The following is a 12,168-nucleotide window of genomic DNA, read 5'->3' as shown; positions in this document are numbered from 1 at the left end:
GGGCATTTGTATGGGCATTGCCCTTAAAAGGGCATTTATGTCTTTTACTGCCCAGACCCTAAACTAAAAAATAAAACCCACCCAATAAACCCTTAAAAAGCTTAACTCTAACCTCTGACGAGCCACTTACAGTTTTTGAAGTCCTGCTTGAACGATCTTCATTCATTGAAGTCCTCATCCAGGCGGCGAGAAGTCTTCATCCAGGTGGCCTCTTCAATCTTCATCCCGGCAGCGAAGTCCTGATCCAAGCAGTGAGAAGTCTTCATCCAGGTGGCATCTTCTATCTTGATTCCGGAGGCGCAGAGCGGGTCCATCCTGAAGACATCCAGCGCGGAGCATCCTCTTCATATGGTCGCCTCCGTACACTGAATCTTCAATGCAAGGGACGCGATTCAAGATGGCGTCCCTTGCATTCCTATTGGCTGAAAAGTTTGAATCAGCCAATAGGAATTAGGGCTGCTAAAATCCTATTGGCTGTTCAAATCAGCCAATAGGATTTAAGCAGCTCTCATTCTATTGGCTAATTTGAATTATTTATAATGTATCATTAACACAACGCTCGTGAGCTAACCCGACACCATGTTAGAGCAACTGCACTAAAACCAAACAGCAAAATTACAAGTTTTGCGGTCCGGCTATACCACTGAAAAACTGGCCCTTTGCGCGCGGAATATGCAGGTCTCCCGTATAACAATTTGCAGAGGTACGGCTATACCGCCAGCGTTTTAGCCTTTACACAACTCTCCATTCCCCACTCAAAAAAATGGCGATACGCATTCCGCTATCTGAAACCAGTAGTTATGGATTTTGCAAAACAAAAATGTTTCACAAAACTCATAATAAAAATGTTACAAAGTACACTAACACCCATAAACTGCCACCCCTCACATTGCAAATATTATAATAAACCTATTAACCCCTAAATTGCCGCCCACTCACATAACCAACACTAAATAAACCTATTAACCCCTAAACCGCGGCCCCCTAGATCGCAAATTTGATAATAAACCTATTAACCCCTAAACCGCTGGCCACCCACATAGCCAACACTAAATTAACCTATTAACCCCTAAACCGCCGGTTCCCACATAGCTACTACTATAATAAACCTATTAACCCCTAAACAGCTGGCCACCCACTTCGCTACTACTAAATTAAATCTATTAACTCCTAAACCGCCGGCCCCCCACATTGATAATACTAAACTAAAACTATTAACCTCTAAACCGCCAGCCCCCCACATTGCAAAACTCTAATATAAACTATTAACCCCTAAACCTAAACCCCCCTAATTTTAAATTAAAAGTACAATATAACTACCTTAAAATAAATAAAAACTTACCTGTGAAATTAAAAAAACCTACATTACAATATTAAAAAATCCTAACACTACTAAACAAAACACAACCTAACATTACAAAAAAGACAAAGGGGCCTATTTATTAATGTGCGAGCGGACATGATCCGATATTGCGGATCATGTCCACTGCATATCGATAAATGCCGACAGCATATGCTGTCAGCATTTATCATTGCACCAGCAGTTCTTGTGAACTGCTGGTGCAATGCCACCCTCTACAGATTCGCGGCCAATCGCCCGCTAGCAGGGGGTGCCAATCAACCCGATAGTATATGATCGAGTTGATTTCTGGCAAGGTCTGTCCGCCGCCACAGAGCAGATGGACAGGTTATGGAGCAGCGGTTTTTAGACCGCTGCTTTATAACTTCTGTTTCCGGCGAGTCTGAAGGCTCACCAGAAACATGGGGCATCAAGCTCCGTACGGAGCATGATAAATATGCCCCAAACACTAAATTAGCCAAGCCATTTTTTGAGTGCGGAATGGAGAGTTGCATAAAGGCTAAAATGCTAGCCGTACCTCTGCGACTTGTTATACGGGAGACCTGCATATTCTGCGCGCAATGGTCAATTTTTAAGCGGTATAGCCGGACCGCAAAATGTCATTTTGCTGTTTGGTTTTACTGCAGTTGGTCTAACACGGTGTTGGATTAGCTCACGAGCGTTAAGTGTTCATACATTATAAATAATAGTTATTACAAATCTTAAAGAAACAATAAAACAAAGCATTGATTTATTTTTCATATGGATGAATAAAGTTTTTTTTGTATTTTTAAATTTAAAAAAAGTACTGAGGGTATCATTATTAGCATTTTAACCACTGTAGTTTAAGAGACCTGCATGCAAAATAGAATTGAAAATATTTGTAACTATAATTTTCTTGATAGCCCTTAAAAGGGCCTTTTTTAGGGCATTGCCCTAAGTTAAAGAGCTCTTTTACATAATAAAATTACAGTCCTCCCTAAAAGTAACCCCCCACTCAACCAATCCCCCCAAATAAAAAAAACTTAAGTCTTATAAAAAAAAACTAAGATACCCATTGCCCCTAAAGGGGCATTTGTATGGGCATTGCCCTTAAAAGGGCAATCAGCTTTTTTGTGCTCATTAAAATAAAAAAAAAACCTAATCTAAAAGAACCACCCCAAAAAAACTAAACCCAGAAAATATACTTACAGTTCCTGAAGCCTGGACATCCATCTTCATCCAGGCGGCTAGAAGTCTTCATCCAGGCAGCAACATCTTCCTTCATCATGAGGGCATCTTCTATCTTGATCCCGGTGGCGCAGAGCTGGGGTGGAGCTGGCCAGGACAGGCGGTGACTTCCAGTGTGGAGCCTCCTCTTTATGCGATCACTGCTGCACACTGAAGCTTGAATGCAAGGTACCCCTTTTATATTGGGGTACTGTTGCATTCCTATGGGCTGAAAAATTCAAATCAGCCAATAGGATAAGAGCTGAATAAATTCTATTGGCTGATTTGAACAGCCAATAGGATTTAAGCAGGTTTCATCCTATTGGCTGATTTTAATTTTTCAGCCATTAGGAATGCAACGGTACCCCAATATAAAAGGGGTACCTTGAATTCAAGTTTCAGTGTGCGGCAGTGATCGCATGAGAGTAAAAGTAGTAAAAAAATAAAAGTGGGGACTTCCGGTGGGCGGGACACGATAGCGGCAGTACGGACTGAGAGTGCAAAATTGCTATCGCCGATAATCCCCACGCACAATTCTTGTTGGGCAAGTGACATTGACATTGCGCCAGCTGAAAGACAAGCGTGAAGGGCGTTTTACACCTGCCCTAGCCTCCGGAGGTTTAGTGAAGAGCGCAAACAACAACCGGCGCCATCTTGGAGAGCTGACAGAACCAAGATTGTAGACGCATCATAGTCCTCCTGAATAGCTCTGCAAGTGCTCCTGGACTCCTAATCTGAAGAGGGCAAGTAATTTTGGACTAAGGTGAACCTGCATCAATATAACAGATCTGCTACTAAGACCAGAAAAAGGGCAAGTAGTGCACACGCTGTAATCTGTCAACTTAACTTACAGCAGGGGCCGAGACTGCAGTATTACTGGTGCCCCATACTTAGCCCTACCCCGACACTTATAGGCTCCTAATCTAATAACAGGAGTGTTGCCCGGCGTGGAAAGGGAGTTTATAACTGCATGGCAAGCCCTAGTGACAACACCCTTACCCCTGGAAGGTACTATGTGCTCCCTATAGTGGGTATAGCTCAATATTTCTCAGGACACTGGGCTACCTTATAACACTAAGACTATATAAGTCCAGGTGGTATAACCTTACAAGACACCATCTTCAAATCTAACGATATTGCACTTTAACTCAAAGCCTTCACATATTCTACATTTCACTCATTTTCTTCCACATTGAGTGAATTATCTTAACCCTAGACTCATCTGATGAGGGTAGACAAGTACTTTCAGAAGCTGCCATCCCGATTAGCGACGCAATGAGTCAAAGATCCAAGCCCTCAGATAGGAAAAAACGCCATACCATAGAGTTACAGGCTGAAATTAGCCCTCAGAGAACTGCCGCCGAGAAACTCCTGGGTGACCAGGGTCACCTCATGAAAGAATTAAAGTAATTCTTCCTACCTAAAATGGAATCTCTTCAGATGGGGATGGAAACCCTCACGAGTAAAGTTTGGCAATATTGTAACGATTTAGTAGAGAGTGAGGATAGATCACAACTGCAGAGTATGCAAAATAAATGATTTGTATCACTTTTGGCAAATGGACTATTGAACAGCATAGACCAAGCTGCTTTCAGTGAAGTTGTTATTCTCAAGTAATTGAATTGCAGATCAGAAACTTGTCTGGCAACGAATGATGTAAAACATATATGCTGTTGAACGTCACAGCATTAGTATAGACATAAACAAAGTCTGGATCAGAAGAAATATAAAAAATAAATCAATTTCTTAGTAGCAATCTTTAGAGTTCAGCTAGCTCCCAGTACGATAAATCTTGATAAAGAAAAGCAGAGTTCCAGAAAGCAGGTAGTGTTGCTATTAGTGCTGGAGTAAGATATAACAGTTCAGTGTGAAGTGTAACTCTCAGTTTTAGACACTATTAGTTAGTTTGTCACAGAACGGTATACACATGTGCTGATAGTCTTGCGGTCAGTAGAGTAGCAGGGAAAAGCAAAGTTCAATGTTTATTTGTACAGCACAGCTTAAAATAACTACAGCGCTTACCCCCAGTCACCGGATGGTGTGTAATAGAAGCAGAATTAATTCTGAGATGTCTTTGCACTTAGTCCGTGGGAGGTTGTTTGTAGAAGAGTTGCGCTGTGTTGCAGTGGAAGAGAGATTGAAGTCCGGTGTGTGAGAAACGCTTCAGTGGCTCAGATGAGATAGAAACTCAGAGGGAGACGGCAGCAAACACACTGCAGTATGGAATAAGTCTCTGTTGTAGCGTGCACGCTAAAAAAGAAAAACTCGCCTCTGTAAAACTTTCTGTAGGCAAAATGAGCATATGAACCGGCAGTAAAAAATAAGTAAACCCAAGGTAGTAGCTGATTCAGTAATTGGAAGAAAAGCAGACTGGTTTGTTTTCAGAAAAAACACACAGCAAGTGGAAAACAGACACGCTTCAGAGCTAGTCTAGAAACTTAATAATTAAGCACCTGTCTGCAGTCAGCTGATGCCTTAAGTACAGGTAAGGCTGAAGTCAGGTGAATGGAAAAGGCATAGGTAAAACATGGAGCGGAATCCTTACATACGCCCCCCTTCAAGCAAGCCGATCCTCGGCTTGATGTTTAGGTCTAAGGAGATAACGTCTGTGGAAACGAGAGATGAGTCTAGGTGCATCTATATTGGTATAAGGCTCCCAAGTGTCATCATCAGGTGAGTAGCCTTTCCATCTGACCAGATATTGTAAAACACCTTTATGCCGTCTGGAATCCAGGAGGTCTTGAATTTCATAAGTGTCCGAATCTAGGGGTACAGGTACAGGTGGTAAAATGGTTTTCACTGAAGGATCATCTGAAGCTGGTTTAAGAAGGGACACATGGAAAGTAGGATGGATGGGTATAGAACTAGGAAGGTCCAGAGTAACTGCATTTGGGTTAACAACGTGAGTGATAGTGAATGGTCCGATATATAATCCTGCTAGTTTTTTACTGGGAACAGGGATTTAAATGTTTTTTGTCGAAAGCCAAACTTTATCGCCTATGGCATAAGATGGTGATGGTCGTCTGCGTAAGTCGTAGTATTTCTTCTGTGAGGTCTGAGCCTGTTGAATATTTGTTTTTAGGAAGTGGAAGTTTTCAGCGAGCTTCTGTAGTAGATCATCTACAGAAGGAGAATTTGGGTTATCCGTTTGTTCCAGGGAGAAATGAGGATGAAAAGCATAGTTTGCAAAGAAGGGTGAAACTTTGGTGGATGAATTAACCGAGTTATTGTAGGCAAATTCGGCCAGATATAGGTATTGTGACCATTCATTTTGCTGATAAGAGCAATAACAGCGTAGATACTGCTCTAGCCATTGATTTAATTTCTCTGTTTGGCCATTTGTTTGTGGATGGAAGGCAGTACTTAGGCGATGATCAATTTTCAGTTGAGCAGAAAGACTTTTCCAGAACTTCGAGGTAAACTGAGTACCCCTATCAGTTGTTATGATGGAAGGAATTCTGTGGTATCTGACAATCGAATTTAAGAAGAGTTGTGCTGTCTCACTGGAAGTGGGAAGTTTGTTAAAAGGGATAAAATTAGCCATTTTGGTCAGGATGTCTGTGACAACTAGAATGGTGTTGAAACCTGAACTCACAGGTAATTCAACTATGAAGTCCATGCCGAGATGTAACCAAGGTCTATCAGGTATTTGAATTGGAAGAAGATGTCCATATGGCTTGGCCCTTTCCTTTTTGGAAGTAATGCAGATGGAGCAGTTTGAGATATAGTTTTTAACAGATGTTTCCAAATTTGGCCACCAGTAGGATCTGCTGAGAAGTTCCTTTGTTTTCGTAATACCTGGATGTCCAAGGAGAGGTGGATCATGATGTTGTTTAATTAGAGCAGGTCTAAGAATCTCGGGGACATACAAGAGAGTCCCATGATAGTAGAGGTTGTTTCTACGAGATAGTCGGAGTTGAGGTAGCTGAGGATCTGACCGTAAAACAGTTTGAAGTTGCGTCTTGAAGGTGGACAGTAGACCCAAAAATCTATCGGGGGGAATGATAGAAGTAGATTCCTGAGTGTTTGGAGGTCTAGGGTCTTTCCTAGAAAGTGCGTCCGCTTTTCCATTTTTAGAACCGGGCCTGTAGATGATTTGATAGTTAAACCTGCTGAAGTATAGGCTCCATCTTACCTGTCGACTAGAGAGAGTTTTATTCCTCTGTAGGAACTCGAGATTACGGTGATCCGTGTAGATGATTATTGGTAAGACGGTGCCCTCCAGGAGATGCCTCCAATGTTCAAAGGCACGTTTTATCGCCAGGAGTTCCTTTTCTCCAACAGCATAGTTCATCTCAGGTGCAGAAAGAATTTTGGAATAGAAAGCTACTGGATGTAGTGGTTGGGATATACTGCGTCTTTGCGAGAGGACAGCTCCAAGGGCATAATCGGAAGAATCCACCTCCAAAATGAATTGGAGAGAAGGGTCAGGAAATTGAAGTATTGGAGCTGAGCAGAAGGAGTTTTTTAATGAGTTGAAAGCTTCAGTTGCCTTGGAGTTCCAGGTGAAAGGTGTACTGGAACTGGTGAGTACAGTGAGAGGTTTAGCAATTTGAGAGAAATTTTTAATAAACTTTCTATAATAGTTGCTAAACCCGAGGAAACGTTGTAGTTCCTTCCTATTTTTTGGTTGTGGCCAGTTTTTTACTGAATCGACTTTGTTAGCCTGCATTTGGATACCTTTTGGGCCAATGGAGTACCCCAAAAAATCTATTTCTTTGGTGTGGAATACACACTTTTCTAGCTTTGCATATAGCCTATGAACTTGGAGCCTGGAAAGTATCCAACTAACATGTTTAACATGTTCTTCAAGCGTGTTTGAGTACACTAGCATGTCGTCCAGGTATACGACCACACAAGTATCAAGAAGATCGTGAAATATATCGTTAATAAAATACTGGAATGTGGCCGGGGCGTTAGTTAACCTGAACGGCATTACCAGGTACTCAAACAGGCCGTATCTTGTCCTAAAAGCGGTCAACCACTCATCCCCTTCTCTTATGCGGACAAGGTTATAAGCCCCTCTTAGATCTAATTTGGTGAAGATTTTGGCATGTTGGAGGCGTTCAATGAGTTCGGGGATGAGTGGTAGGGGATACCTGTTTTTTATCGTAATTTTATTGAGTTCCCTGAAGTCGATGATTGGTCGAAGGGAGTTATCTTTGTTTCTTACAAAGAAGAACCCGGCTGCTGCTGGAGAGACTGAAGGACGTATAAAACCTTTTTTTAAGTTTTCATCTAAATACGTCTTTAAATGATCAAGCTCGGGTTGGCAAAGAGGGTAGAGATGACCGTAGGGAGGAGTGGTACCAGGTTTTAGGTTGATCGGACAGTCATACGACCGATGAGGAGGTAGAGTATCAGCTTCCTTCTTACTGAATACGTCTGCAAACTTCTCATATACTTTAGGTATGTGTGGAGTTTCTGTCAAATGGAAGAGGACAGAATGATTTAGACAGGTTTGCTGGCAATATGGCGAATCAAATTTTACTTCCAAAGAACTCCAATTGATCACAGGTTCGTGTAAACGAAGCCATTGCAACCCTAGTACAATGGGGAATAGAGGAGAGGTAATCACATCAAAAGTGATGTATTCCTGATGTGAACCTAGGGTGGATACCAGAATGGGAATTGTATGCTGAGTAATAGGACCAGAAGAAATTTCAGACCCATCTACAACCCGTATAGAGACAGGAGACAATTTAGTGATGAGAGGAATTTTATTTTTTTCAACAATAGCTTTATCTATGTAATTCCCTTGGGCTCCTGTGTCAATTATAGCTTCTTTCGTCATGCGATTGCTGTCCCACTGTAAAGAGAGGGTTAAAGTACAGTGAATTGGTTTATCATGTTCAATCATTGAAGTCAAATGTAAGAGAGATTTACTATTTTTATTTTTACGTAGGGAGGGGCATTCGCGGATAGGATGATTTGGACTTCCACAATACATACACAGTCCTTTTGATTTTCTTCTAAACCTTTCTTCAGAGGTCAATGGACCCCTCATAAAGCCTATATCCATAGATTCAGGCACACTTGATGAAGAAGCAGTTGGAGGAGGATGGAAAGATCTCTTGTAAGAAGAATCCCCAATTTGACGCTCTGACTTCCTTTCGCGAAGCCTTCTATCTATTTGCATTGAGAGCTTCATGAGGCCGTCTAATGAGTCAGGGAGATCAGTTCGGGCTAGCTCATCTTTAACTGCTTCCGAGAGTCCTAGGCGAAATTGGTTTCTTAAGGCAATCACGTTCCATTGGGAGTCAATGGCATGTTGTTTAAACTCCGTTATATAAACTTCAACAGGACGGTTGCCTTGCTTTAGTTTCCGCATCTTGCTTTCTGCAGTCAATTGTAAATTTGAGTCTGAATAAAGTTCATCCATGACTGCTAGAAAAGACTGTAGGGATGATAGAATAGGATCGTTGGTTTCAAAGAGCGTGTCTGCCCAGATTCGGGGTTCACCCCGTAGATAGGTAATCATTGTGAGCACTTTAATCTTATCATTAGGATATGTGAGTGGCTTAAGGTTGAAAGTGAGGAGGCAGGCATTCCTATATTGGCGATAGAGACTCCTATCACCATTGAACAAATCAGGTGCTGCAATCTGTGGTTCCACAATAGATTCAGCAGCTTTTGCTTTGGGAGGAGTTGTCTCTCTTATAACCTTAGTTAAAGTCTCATTTTCAACCTTTAGATCTCTAAGGCCTTGACTGAGTTCATCTACTCTTTTAGACAGGTTGTAAACGAATTGGGGCAATTCTGCTGGATCCATATTTTATAAGGCTTAATTATTCTGTAACGATTTAGTAGAGAGTGAGGATGGATCACAACTGCAGAGTATGCAAAATAAATGATTTGTATCACTTTTGGCAAATGGACTATTGAACAGCATAGACCAAGCTGCTTTCAGTGAAGTTGTTATTCTCAAGTAATTGAATTGCAGATCAGAAACTTGTCTGGCAACGAATGATGTAAAACATATATGCTGTTGAACGTCACAGCATTAGTATAGACATAAACAAAGTCTGGATCAGAAGAAATATAAAAAATAAATCAATTTCTTAGTAGCAATCTTTAGAGTTCAGCTAGCTCCCAGTACGATACATCTTGATAAAGAAAAGCAGAGTTCCAGAAAGCAGGTAGTGTTGCTATTAGTGCTGGAGTAAGATATAACAGTTCAGTGTGAAGTGTAACTCTCAGTTTTAAACACTATTAGTTAGTTTGTCACAGAACGGTATACACATGTGCTGATAGTCTTGCGGTCAGTAGAGTAGCAGGGAAAAGCAAAGTTCAATGTTTATTTGTACAGCACAGCTTAAAATAACTACAGCGCTTACCCCCAGTCACCGGATGGTGTGTAATAGAAGCATAATTAATTCTGAGATGTCTTTGCACTTAGTCCGTGGGAGGTTGTTTGTAGAAGAGTTGCGCTGTGTTGCAGTGGAAGAGAGATTGAAGTCCGGTGTGTGAGAAACGCTTCAGTGGCTCAGATGAGATAGAAACTCAGAGGGAGATGGCAGCAAACACACTGCAGTATGGAATAAGTCTCTGTTGTAGCGTGCACGCTAAAAAAGAAAAACTCACCTCTGTAAAACTTTCTGTAGGCAAAATGAGCATATGAACCGGCAGTAAAAAATAAGTAAACCCAAGGTGATTCAGTAATTGGAAGAAAAGCAGACTGGTTTGTTTTCAGAAAAAACACACAGCAAGTGGAAAACAGACACGCTTCAGAGCTAGTCTAGAAACTTAATAATTAAGCACCTGTCTGCAGTCAGCTGATGCCTTAAGTACAGGTAAGGCTGAAGTCAGGTGAATGGAAAAGGCATAGGTAAAACATGGAGCGGAATCCTTACAAATATGCAGCAAGACTCTACAGCGGAAACAAGAATATCTTATGTTGAGGATAGGCAAGCAGAAGCAAACACCTCACTTCAGCAGCTAATTAGGCACAATAAATCTCTGCAGGAGAGAGTTGACGATTTGGAAAATCATAGCCGACTCAAGAATTTGCGCATAGTGGGAATCCCTGAGAGGGTTAAAGGCAAAAATCTCCTGGCCTTTAGAGCTTTGATCTTCCCAAAAATCCTGCGTATCCCATAAGATGTTTTGCCCCTGGATGTGGAAAGGGTGCATAAAATCGTCCCAGAGCACAACTTGAAGAATAGCAAGGATAGACCTAGGCAAGTTGCCTTAATTTTCAAGAGAAATGGAGGATCCTCAGCACAATGCGAAGTGCCATACGAAAGTCACCGCCTGTTGCTCTTCCAGGATTATTCCTCATATGTATCAAAACAATATAAAGAATTTGCACCTTTGTACTCTTGCCTTCATCTACAGGGTCGTCAGGTGGCTCTGCTCTACCTGGCCAAGCTCCGTCTACAGACGACTATTGGCCCTAAGTACTTTCACTCTTCTTAAGCACTTGAAACCTATCTAACAACAGAGAGAGTACAAGAACCGTTGCTTTCTTCCTAGCTACAGTCACGTAACTATGTCTATACCTTTATTTGTACATTAGTAATAATGTATTCATTGCATAATTTGTATTTGTATTGGCCTCAAATTCTGAGGTTCTGTTTTTGGTTCCAAGAGTTACCTAGTTTTTTATTGTTTCTAACTTGAGTTGTAAAAAACAACCACAAGACAAGGGCACCTCCTAGTGGGATATAGTAGATACAAATCAGGATATGATGATACAAAATGGATACTCACAAGTGGAGCAGCACCCAATTGTGCTAAGTAAGGCAGACTGGAAGATTACACTGTCCCAGCTCACTGACCCAGCATGAGTACCGGTATCCCAGGTGTCCTCAGGGGGTGGATAAAAAGCTCAGACTCTCCAATATACTGGTTATGTACAATTTAATTTAAAAACATGTAAAACACAGAGTTCAATACCAATAACTCTGATATTAAAACACAGAAAGCAACGTGTTTCTCAGATCTCTGTTTCATCAGGCTTCTGTTGACTAAAAAAAAGTTCTGGCTTAAATACAAGAATAGACCAATCCCTAAACACCTGGGAGCCAAACACCTTCTCCGGTATAAATATGCATAATTAATCTAATTAGTACTCACATGGTACTTATTTTCCCAGAAGGGCCTGGTTATATTTCACAACAGAATTAACTATGGTAATATATATGTCATTACAATATTACATACTGAAACCAAATACCTTGATGTAAATACCATATATCCATATTTATGTGCTATATCATTGTTATATTATTCCCAACTTCTAATTTTTAATATATATATATATATATATATATGTATATATATATATATATATATATATATATATAACTCAATAAAAGTTACCACACTTCATTAGGTCTGTCCTATAAACATATATTCCTATCTCTTCCATTTATGTAGATCTATATGTATTTTATTAAATGTGAAAATCCTATTTGTGTTTATTTATATTAGTAATTTTGTTTCATATATTGTTAATTGAACCTTTTTCTATGTCCCATTATTTATGCCTAGTACTGGGGATCTATTCCTCTTATAAGTACGCTTCTTAAGTATCTTAACAACTTACTTCTGGATATTGTCCCATAGTCCCATAGTTGCATAGTTTTAATATTGTTTATATGCGCCTTAAGTTCATA

Source organism: Bombina bombina, chromosome 3 (assembly GCF_027579735.1).
Source record: "Bombina bombina isolate aBomBom1 chromosome 3, aBomBom1.pri, whole genome shotgun sequence".
Lineage (NCBI taxonomy): Eukaryota > Metazoa > Chordata > Amphibia > Anura > Bombinatoridae > Bombina > Bombina bombina.
Note: the sequence above shows the minus strand (reverse complement) of the source record.